This window comes from Melospiza melodia, unplaced genomic scaffold, assembly GCF_035770615.1.
Source record: "Melospiza melodia melodia isolate bMelMel2 unplaced genomic scaffold, bMelMel2.pri scaffold_46, whole genome shotgun sequence".
Classification (NCBI taxonomy): domain Eukaryota; kingdom Metazoa; phylum Chordata; class Aves; order Passeriformes; family Passerellidae; genus Melospiza; species Melospiza melodia.
In genome coordinates this window covers 5,168,529-5,178,999 of record NW_026948783.1, presented here as the reverse complement: position 1 = coordinate 5,178,999, position 10,471 = coordinate 5,168,529, and the positions used below count along the sequence as shown (strand labels likewise).

General features: G+C 57.4%; 1 pseudogene; it reads right to left on the bottom strand.

The window, feature by feature from the left end:
- Positions 1–218: 218 nt before the first annotated feature.
- LOC134434733 (serine/threonine-protein kinase pim-1-like) lies at positions 219–2,661 on the bottom strand (annotated as a pseudogene).
- Between the last annotated feature and the right edge of the window lie 7,810 nt (positions 2,662–10,471).

Below are 10,471 nucleotides of genomic sequence, written 5' to 3'. Positions count from 1 at the left end.
AGGACAAGCAAAACCAGCTTGGATGGCGGCCACCAGTGCTGGGCAGAGCAGCTCAGCTCCAGCACAAGGGCTGTGTGTTCTCATCTGATGAGCCCTGGGCAGTGACACAGGCAGGACAAAAAGTCTGGGTTCCTTTGCTCATTATCGCCAAGACATGTGTGCACCTGTACATTGCCAGGGCCCTGCATCACAGTGTGCCTGTGGCTCTCTCCCTTCTTCTACGGCAGATAAATATCCTGCATCCAAGGATGACAGAACAGCTCCTCTAATGAGGGCCTTTCCAAGTCCAGCATGGATAAACACTGCCTGATCAGATCTTGGCACTCTGGCAGAGAAACCAGAAACCACTGGGCAGTTGGAGAAGGCTCCTGTTGGCTTTGTCCCACTATTCCCATGCCCAGGCTGTGCTGGATGTGCTCAAAGCTGGGCCTGAACTTTCCCATCAATTCCCTGTTTTGGAGGAGAGCAGGACATGTGCCACCTCCTCAGCAGCTGCCAGTGCAGGACGCTCACAAGCCCGCTGCTGGCTCCCAGCACTGGGATTCCCCCCGTGCCCAGAGAAGAGGATCCACCTAGAGAGAGCCCTTGTGGCCGTGAGAGCTGATGGTCCCAGCTGATGTTCTGGCCCCTCCTGAAAGGGTGCTCCCCGCAGACCATCTGGTGCAGCAGGATGCCCAGGGACCAGATGGTAGCTGGCTTGCCATAGTACCGGCCAAAGTGGCTCCATTCCGGGGGGCTATATGACCGTGTTCCTATGGAATACAGATGGAGTTCATCAGGGGGATGCTGCTGCTCCCAGAGCCTGGCCCCAGCATCCCTGGGCATGTGGGGGCTGCCCCAGTGGCACACAGGGTGACCCACTGCCCTCTCACCAGCACCTGGGACTTGTGTACAGACTTGGGGTTGGAAAAGAAGCCACTGGTGATGGAAGAGGAAAGTGGAAACCATGGCAAGGCCTGACCATGACAAGGAGGAACCCACTCAGTGCTGGGAAAAACCATGCCTTCATCCTCCCTATCTGCATTGCAGCAAAAAACATTATGAACCCAAAACAAACCAGGTGAGTGAAGCAGTCCAAGCCCTTTCTCACCTGCACACCAAACCGGCTGGGGCACATATTCTGCCCCTGCCTCTCTGCTACCCCCACCAATGGGTGTTTTTGTTGGGCTGCCTGCCCCAGCCCCAGTTCTGGGCACAGTGGTGGGCAAAGGCTGCCACCACAGCTGGAAGTTGTCTCCCCACTCAGCCCTGCTCAAAAGCACTCAGCTGAAATCTCAGTGCCATGAAGGGCAGCAAAAGGGGGAATCCCCACTGCCACATCCAGCTTGGGCTGTGAGATATTGGGCCATGAGATGCCGGGACAGGGAGCACACCCCTGCATGGGCTCACCTGCAAAGTGAGTGTAGGCTGTGTCTTGCAGGTAGATGCCACAGCCAAAGTTGATCAATTTTGCCTGGCTGGTGTCCAGGTCAAGCAGGATGTTCTCTGGTTTGATGTCCCTGTGCAGGACCCCGCAGCTGCTGCAGTGCCGCACGGCCTCCAGCACCTGGCGGAACAGCTCCTGCGCCTCCTCCTGGGGCAGGAAACGCCGTGCCCGAATAAAACGCTGCAAGTCCTGAGAGCGCTCTGGGTGCTCCAGCACCATCACAATGTTGTTGGGGATCTCAACAACAGCAGCTGGACCACACCAGGGAAGCCAGTGGACACCTTGGCCAGCAGCACTATCTCCAGGGGTGCGCTGGTGCCGTCGGGCTGCGGGAGGAGCACGATGCCGTCAGTGGGGCTGATGCTGTGCCGTGGCTCGGGGAGCCCTCATCCAGCCCGGGATGCTCTGCGCCCTGCGCTGGCCCCACGCCCGCTCTCCCTCGGGGTGTCCTGGCAGCTCCCACCCTGCCGGATCTCGGCTCATCCCCAGCCGGCAGCCCCAGCTTCTGCTGCTGGTCCCGCTCACTCACCAGCTCGCCCCTGTGCCGGACGCGGTTCCGTGGCACCCTTTTGATGGCCACCTGCAAGCCAAGAGCAGCAGCGGGGTGAGCTCGCCGCCCGCCCTGCCCAGCCCCATCCTCCCTCCGCCTCCTCCGCCTGCACCGGCCGCCGGCCACCGCTCACCGGGGTGCCCTCTGAGAGCCGCGTGGCTGCGAAGACGCTGCCAAAGCCGCCGCGCCCCAGCAGCAAGCCCAGCCTGTCCTGCTCTTTCAGGCCCTGCTGCGCCTTCCCTGCGACCAGGACGCGGCGGTCAGCGCTCGGCCCGGGGCCAGCAACGGCCCCCGAGCTCCCCTCACCCGCCCCGGGCCGGCCATGCCCAGGCGTTCGCTCTTCGGAACGCAGCACGGGAGGCTTGGGGCCGGCGGCCGCGCTGCCGAGCGGCGGAGCTCGGGCCGGGGGAGCCGCAGCGGAGGCAGCGGGAGTGGCCGTGCCGCGTGTGTGCTCCGCGGGCCCCGGGAGGAGCCGGGGCCGGGTTCGGGGCCGGGCTCAGGCCAGGCGGAGGCAAAGGAAGGCGATGCCGCCCCAGCCCCAGGCACTGATGCCCGCCCATCAGCGCCACCGCAGGCACGGCCAGAGCTGGCCCGAGGCGAGACCACAGCGGGGTGGCCGGGGCTGGGCACCGGGCAGCCCTGCCCGGGGTCAGGGGTGGGCCGGGGGTATGGCCCGGCCAGGCATGGGGAGAGAGACTGGGAGAGGAGGGGACACCGGGAAAGGAAGAGTGGGAGAGGGTGCGGGACTCTGGGAGAGGGAGAGGAGAAGCGTGAGGGAGTCGACAAAGGCGCTTCTTTCGGGTTTTTTTGCTGTTTTTGCTGCTTTCCCTGCCAATGCTGCTGCTGCTGCTGCTGCCGCCGCTGCAACTGAAGCTCTGGGGCCGTTTGTCCCTGTGTCTGTTTGTCCGTAGCCCGCTCGCTCCTGCGCTGAGCCCGCACTCCCTGGGGGTCGCCCCTGAGCCTGTCCAAACATGGGAACTTTGCTGTGTTCAGCCAAGACTCAGAGTCTGGACTCAAGGCAGCGGCACAGGAATCCCCTCGGTCACTGCTGTGCATTTTCCCTGCTGAGGGTCAAACACTATTGGAGCCTGTTCCCTGAACTCATAATTTTTACCTGACCCATGCACTGCATTTACCTGAACAGCACTGCTTTCCATAAAAAAAAAAAAAAAAAAAAAAAAAGCAAACAAACAAACAAAAAAAAAAAAACAGGGGAAGGCAAACTGTGCATATCTCATGGTATTTTAGTGTCTAAAACATGCCAAGTCATGGATCTTAGAGGTGAGATCCATTTGGAATTAATAGACTTCCTAACAAGTCCATTTTCATCCCAGATTCCGCATGAAATGGGAACCCTGAGCTTGTGGAAGTGCCTGAAAGATGCCCTGTTCCTGTGCAGGGACACTGAGGCTGAAGCAGGAGCCTGAGCTCTCTCTGGGGCAGCCTCCTCCCAGCTGGAATTTGTGCCGTGCTGGGAAAGGAGGAGGAGGGGGAGAGCGCTGGCGCTGTGTGGCAGGAGCAGGAGGTTTGGGCCGCAGGACATTCTGTCTGCGCCGCTGCCCCGCAATGGGCGGCCGTACCCGGGGCACTGGGCCTGGCCCCACGTGCACTGAGCTCCCGACACTGCAGGAGCTCCCCGGGCTGGGCTCAGCTTCCCGCTGGGCCTGGGCAGCAGGCTGGGCTCCAGCTGGGATCAGCAGCAGCTGGAAATACCTCTGCGCATCTCCATTTGCTGCTGCTGCTTGGAAGAAGCGATGGAGAGAGTCAAGAGGTTCTGTGTTCTCTTTCTCCTGGTGGATTTTTTCATTTGATTTGACTCTCAAGAGGCAATTTCTGTGATGGCCTCTGTCAGTTGATTCTATTTCAGCAGTGGCAACAGGGCTGTGTTTGAGCACTGCAAATGTTGCCTGTGTGGCTTTAATTCTCCTTGACTTTGTGCTCAGGGATTTGTGAGCATTTCAAGATCTGCTAATCCTGATGCCTGGGACCAAAAGCCTGACTTCAGCTATTGCTGGCCACGGGCTATGTACAAATCACCAACAGGACGAGACTGCTGAGGAACGTGTATCGAGCTGTTTATTTTCCAGCATCAGTCTCATTGCATGGTTATGACAATGGGAAGATGCCAGCACCTCGTGTCCTTGGCAGCAGACAAAGAACTTAATGTTACAACTTAGTTGAAAAGTTTTTTGACCAATCACAAAAAGAAAAAGCATATTGACAGTAGTTCTATCCAACCACTGCAAGCACAGGTTCCTTTGGTTAAAACAATGGTTGCTTGTTTTGTATACAATACCTGCTTGCGAGCCTTTAAACACAATGCACAGATCTCCATTATTAAGCTTAGAACTTCCTAATATCTCTGTGGCTTAGGGATTTATTCTAGACAAGCGTTAATACACCAACAATTGTTCTATTTGTCCTTACTTTCTACTTCTAATATAACTTTTCTGCTAACAAATCTTATGGCTACCGCTTAGCTCTAATCACAGTTCTGCTGTCTCTGAGGCCCGCCTTTTGCAGGTTTCCCAAAACCCTCTGATTTTAAGGATTCCCACATTCACCATCATGAAAGTGCTCAGGGTAGAGCTGATCACAAAAGGCAATTGCAGTTTAACAGATAAATTTCAAGTGGCAAGCAGAAGAGTGGCAAGAGCAGCCAGGATCTCCAATTCACAAGGCAAAGGCAGCAGCAGCCTCCTGCTGTCACCTCAGGGTGAGTAAAACAGTGCTGAAAACAGCGCTGGAACCCGATCCTTTCTTCCTCTGAGGGCTGGCTCGGGGCAGCACAGTCGGGCCCTGAGCAGTCAGGGCTGTGTGTGGGTGCTGGTTGGTCTGCTCCAGAATTGAGCTGGAAAAAGCCCTTGGGAGCCGAGGCAGGAGCAGGCGGGAAGGGGCCAGCACTGCTGCTGCTCCTGGCCGGGAGCCCCGGCTAGGCCGGGCCAGCGCCCCCTGCGCTGCGGCTGCTGCTGCTGCCAGAGCCGGGCGGGACTCGGGGACAGGGAACGGACACGGGGGGACAGCAAAGGCCTGGCGGCTGCAGGGATGGTGGCGCTGGGGCCGGGGCCAGCACAGAGCTTCAGCCCGCAGTTAACCCCGAGGGAAACGCTGGGGAAAGGCTCCATTTCAGCCTTTCTGCACTCGTTGCTGTGAAGGGACTGAAATTAATGGAGAACAAGCAGGACCCGACCCCTTCTCCTTTGGGAGGAGCCCCAGGCCTGGGGCTGTGAGGGGCCATGAGGGGCTGTGAGGGGCTGTGATGGAATTGTGAGGGGTCCTGAGGGGCCAGGAGGAGTTTTTAGGGGCCATGAGGTTCTCTGAGGGGCCATGAAGGGCTGTTGGGGACCTTGGGGGAAGAAGGTCTCTGAGAGGCTTTGGGAGGCCAGGCACCTAATGGAAAAAAGGATCCATTATGACACTGTGGAACCAAGGAGACTGTTTTTTACAGCATAGAAACTTATGGAGTCAAAAGTCCATTGTGACTTTCTGGGGCCTCATGGAACCATGGAGACCATTATGACACTTCAGGACTCGCTGGAACCAAGGGCGGCCATTGTGACACTGCAGAGCCTCATTTAACCAAGGGCTCATTGTAGCACAGCAGGGCATCATGGAATCAAGGGGATCGTAGTGGGGCTCCATGACACCATGGGGACATTCTGACTCTGTGGAACCAAGGAAACCATTGTGACACTACAGGGCTCGTGGAACTAGGAACTCATGTAACAGTGAGGAGCCCAATGGAATCAATGGGCCATTCCGTACTTCAGGGAAACATGGAGCCAAGGTGCCCTGGTGACACTGTGGGGCCTCATGGAATCCTGGAGACCATTATGGCACTTTGAGGCCTTGTTGAATCAAGGGGCTCTGCAGGGCCTTGTGGAACCAAGGAGCTCTTTGTGACACTGCAGATCCTCATGGCAGCAAGGAGCAAGTGTGACACAGCCACACCCTCAGGAACCAAGGGTCCAATGTGATCGTGGGTAGCCCTAAGGAACCAAGGGGCCATTGTGCCATTGCGCTGTTCCATGAAACCAAGGAAAGCATTTTGACACTGCAAGGCCTCATGGAAGCAAGGGGCCATTGTGCCACTGAACAGCGAAGGAGACCATTGTGGTATTGCTGGCCCTTATGGAAACAAAGATCTGTTGTGATACTACAGGCTCTCATGGAACCAAGTGGACATTGTGATGCTGCAGGGCCCCAGGGATCCAAGAAAACGGAAAAATTCTGATTGGCTTGGCTTGACTGGTCCAGCTGACCTTGTCATGTTGAGAGTTGCTTCTCATCTAGCCCTGGAGTTCTGTGCTTTCCTTCTTGTGGAAAAGAACTCTCCTTATCCAAGGGTTCATGGCTGAAATTGGGATTTTACCTCCATATTTGATTAAGTCCAAAGATTGTCCCACATGTAACCTGCCAGAACAGATAGCTCATGATGGCTTGAGCATTTTGGGGGCCACCTTTCATCTGCCTTCAAAACACTGGGAGGCCAAGCTTTTCTTTCCATGGAAAAAGCATCTTTCAAGTCTAGGTGTCCAAAACCAAAATTGGGAATCTGCCTCCAAAATTCCCTATATCCAAGGACAGCTCTCAGACAAAAGCTGTCAGGACTGTCTAGGTTCCCTTGGCTTCCTAAGGGCCAGTACTCATCTACCTGTGAAACACTGGGGCTCTGTACTTCCCTTCCTATGGAAAAGAACTGTCTTTCTCATCCAGGTGCCCATGGACAAAACTGGGATTTGGCCTCCCAAATTCCCTCCATCCAAGGATGGAGCACCTAGACAAAGGTAGCCAAGGCAAACAGGTCTAGCTGGCCTTGGCCTCCTTAGGGCTGCCTCTAATCAGCCTTTGAAATACTGGGGCTCTGCCCTTTCCTTCCTGTAGAGAAGAACTGTCATTCTGGTCCAGGCACCCATGGCTGAAATGGAATGCCATCTCCAAAACTTCCCAAATATCCAAAGATTGCTTTCAGACAAAAGCTGCAAGAACAGACACATCTGGCTGGAAAGCCCAGATTAGGAACAAAGAGAAAGGAATTTCCCTCCCAGAGCAGGGCTGTGGCACAACACATTCACCAGAAGGAGTCTATGTTAGCCCCAGGCTTTTTGTGGGCAGGCAGAGGCAGGCAGGAGGCAGAGCTGTCAGCAAAGGAAGGGGCCAGCCAGGTGGGGCAGCCGGGGGGTGCCGACAGCCTGCAGGGACAGAGGCGCAGGGCAGGGACACCGTGGGACAGCCTGGGCTGCACAGGGCACAGGGATGGGCAGCAGCTGCAAGACAGCCCTGCCAGAGCCAACTTGGGCAGCACTTTGGCCATGGCTGCTGGGCCTGGGCCTGAGGCAGGAGCAGGAGACAAGTGACCCTTGCAGGCCTGGGGCCTCATTGCCTCCTTGTCCCTGCTCAGCAGCCTGGCAGGGGCTGCCCCATGCTCCTGCCCTTGGCATTGCACATCCCCACATGGCAGTGCCCATCCCGGGAAGAGCCCTGAGCAAGGAGGGAGGGACAGGATCTGCCTGGCCAGGGCCTGGGGCTCAGGCCTTGGCCCTTTGCATTCCTGAAACACATCCAGGTTTGCTCAGCACCAGAGACATCTTTGCCTTGTTTGTCCCCAGCTGTCATCACCACCTCCAATGTTCTGCTCTAACTGGAACCTGGGGACACTTTCTCAGTCATGTCCCTCTGTGGGACCCATTAAAACTTCAAGAAAATTTGGAGTTTAAATTTAATTTTGAGTTCTTGAGAAGTTGTTGAAGACCCTCTCAGGGACTGAGTCTGATGTAAACAACAGCAAAGCCCCAGGAGGCTCATTAAGGTCCTTGTGCTGTGTCTGTGCTGCTGAGCTTTAAAGGAGCAGCTCTTCCCAGGACAAGCTCCTCTCCCAGTCCAGCAGGGCTGAGGGCTCTGCCTGCAGTCACTGAGGGGACAGGAGCCAGGCAGAGACAGGCTGAAGGCAATCAGGATTTGGAAGACATTGAGCTGAGACTTCACCTGGGGAAACATCTTCACAGCCCTGGGCATGGTGAGTGTGTGGGTGCAGGGCAATGTCTCCTGTGATCCTGGAGGGATCTCCTGGCGCCAGCACATCCCACAGCCTGGGGGATGTGTCATGAGAACTCTCCCAGTTTCTCTGTCAGCAGAGGAGGAGGAGGAGGAGGTGGATGTGCTGCAGAGCGGGGCTGCCCTGGGCACCGTCAGAGGGACAGGGCAGGACGGCTCCTTCTGCCAGGGACAGCTGCAGTGGATGAAGCTGGGGCTGCAGCCAGGGCTGCTTAGAGCTTCAGCTCATGCCCAGCTCATTTCTAAAGTGGACTTGTCATGAGCTCATTCAGGAGTTTCATGCGTGGGTCTCTGCTTTCCTGAATCTGTGCTCCCACTTTTCCCTGGCTCAGCTTGGTGGCAATGGAAACTCAACTGTCCAGGGCAGAGCAGGGGCTGAGGCTCTTAAACCATCACACTGAGTTTTCCTGGGAACCTCAGCAATTGCCTGCACCTGCCCAGCCTCCAGATCCATGCACTTTTCCATGGTGCCCAGGCTGGGGGAGCTGTTCTTTAATCCCTGCAGGGCCCAGCAGCTGCAGGGCAGGGCTGGCCCAGGGGCTGGGCTGGGCTCTGGCAGCTCTGGCAGGGAAGGAGCCCGGGGCCACAGGAGCAGCTGGGGCTGGGACAGCTCCAGCAGCAGAGCCGTGGGCAGGCAGGGAGGGAGGCAGTGCTGAGGGAAGCCCTGCTGCAGGGCAGATGTGGCACCTGCCAGGCCTGCCCTGCAGGGCAGACACTGCCCTGAGCAGCACAGCTCTTGTGTCCCCTCGCAGACAGCACAGCCCTCAGCCCGGGGGCTCAGGGCCCTCAGTCCCTCCTGGGCCAGCAGAGCAGCCCCAGAGATGAAGGGCATCTCTGCAACCCTGTGCCCATTCCCTGCTGACCAGGGCCTGAGGGCCACTGTCCTGCCCTGCTGCTGCCTGGCAGGGGCTGGGCAGGGCTGGCCAGGGAACGGCTTTTCCTGAGGCCCGGCTCCCTCTCTCTCTTGGCCTTGCCAGGGTGCTGCTGGCATTGCTGAGGGGCTCTCTGCAATGCCAGTTCCAGCTGCAGGGCCAGGCCCAGCCCTTGGGCTCCTCCTGTGCATGCTGAGCACAGCAATGGGGTGTCCCAGCTCCCTGTGCCCGGGCAGCTCTGGGCAGGGCTACACTGTGGAGACTGATGACTGGATGCTTTCAGAAGGATTAAACTGGTTGCCAAATTCTGCAAATTACTTTTTATAGAAGTCATCTTTGATACTTCCTGTTGGTTTCTTTGCTTTACTTTTATAATATTGTCCCTAAACAAAAGACATTTATCCTGACATATCTCATTTTGTTCCTCCACACCTTCACTGTTACCCACAGACTGTGCCAATGAGGAGCGATGCTCCTGGTGGGTTTAAATGACCTTAAGGACTTCCAAGCAGACTTTTCACAGGCGATCCCCCTTTTGTTCCTTCTCTGGAGCTGCAACAGCAATGTCTGTGTGCAGAGCTGGGGGCAGATCGGGGCTGGCCCAGCAGCTGTGCCCAGCAGCAGCAGCACTTGGTGTTGCCAGTGCTGCTGCCATGGCCCTGCCCCACTGCCCTGGTGGCCCTGGTGTTGCTGCAGGGCCTGAGTGCTCTCAGGGCCGGGCACAGCCCTGGGGGTGGCAGTGCCGGGGCTGCAGCAGGGACAGCCCATGGGCACTGCTGGGGCAGCGCTGACGTCTCAGGCCAGGCCCTGGGGGCTCCAGGCTCCTTGCCCAGGCTCTCTCAAGGACACAGCCAGGCAAATGCTCAGCACAGAAAAGCCCCGTGAGCAGCCCCAGGCTGGCCGTAGGCAGGCTGGGGGCAAACAGCATGGCTGGGGCTCTGCAAGGGCCGTGGGGGAGATGGGAAGGAGCAGCAGAGCAGGGGCTGATCCATCCCCAGTGCGCTGCACAGCCCAGGGCAGCATCCCAGAGCGTCCTCATGGAGCTGCCAACAACATCCCCCCTCTGCAGCCCTGGCCTCTCCCCCAGCTCACACAGGTGCCCCATCCTTGCAGGCACAGACACGGCAGCACTGGATCAGGAGCCCCTGTTTGCATTGCACAGAGCAGGGAGAGCACCCCCATGCTGTTGGTGTGGGGACATGAACCTGAGGGAGCACAAATGCCATCAGTCCTGGGGCCAGCAAGGGCTGGGGGACACCAGGGAAACCACTCAGCTTTGTCCTGGCCTCTGCAGTCAGCCAGAAAGTTTGTTCCCATCAGCTGGAAGTTTCCTGTCTCACTGCAGATGCTGTTGCCACTGCTCCAAGGGTGGTTTCAGAGTGTGCCAGAAGAAGCAAGGTTGGAAAAGACCTTGGAGATCATCAAGTACAACCTGTTCCATGACACCACCTTGTCTCCCTGCGTCTCCTCTTCTCCAGGATAAACAACCCCAGCTCCCTCAGTCACTCCTCACAGGATTTGTGCTCCAGACCCCTCACCAGCCTTGGTGCCCTTCTCTTGACATGCTCC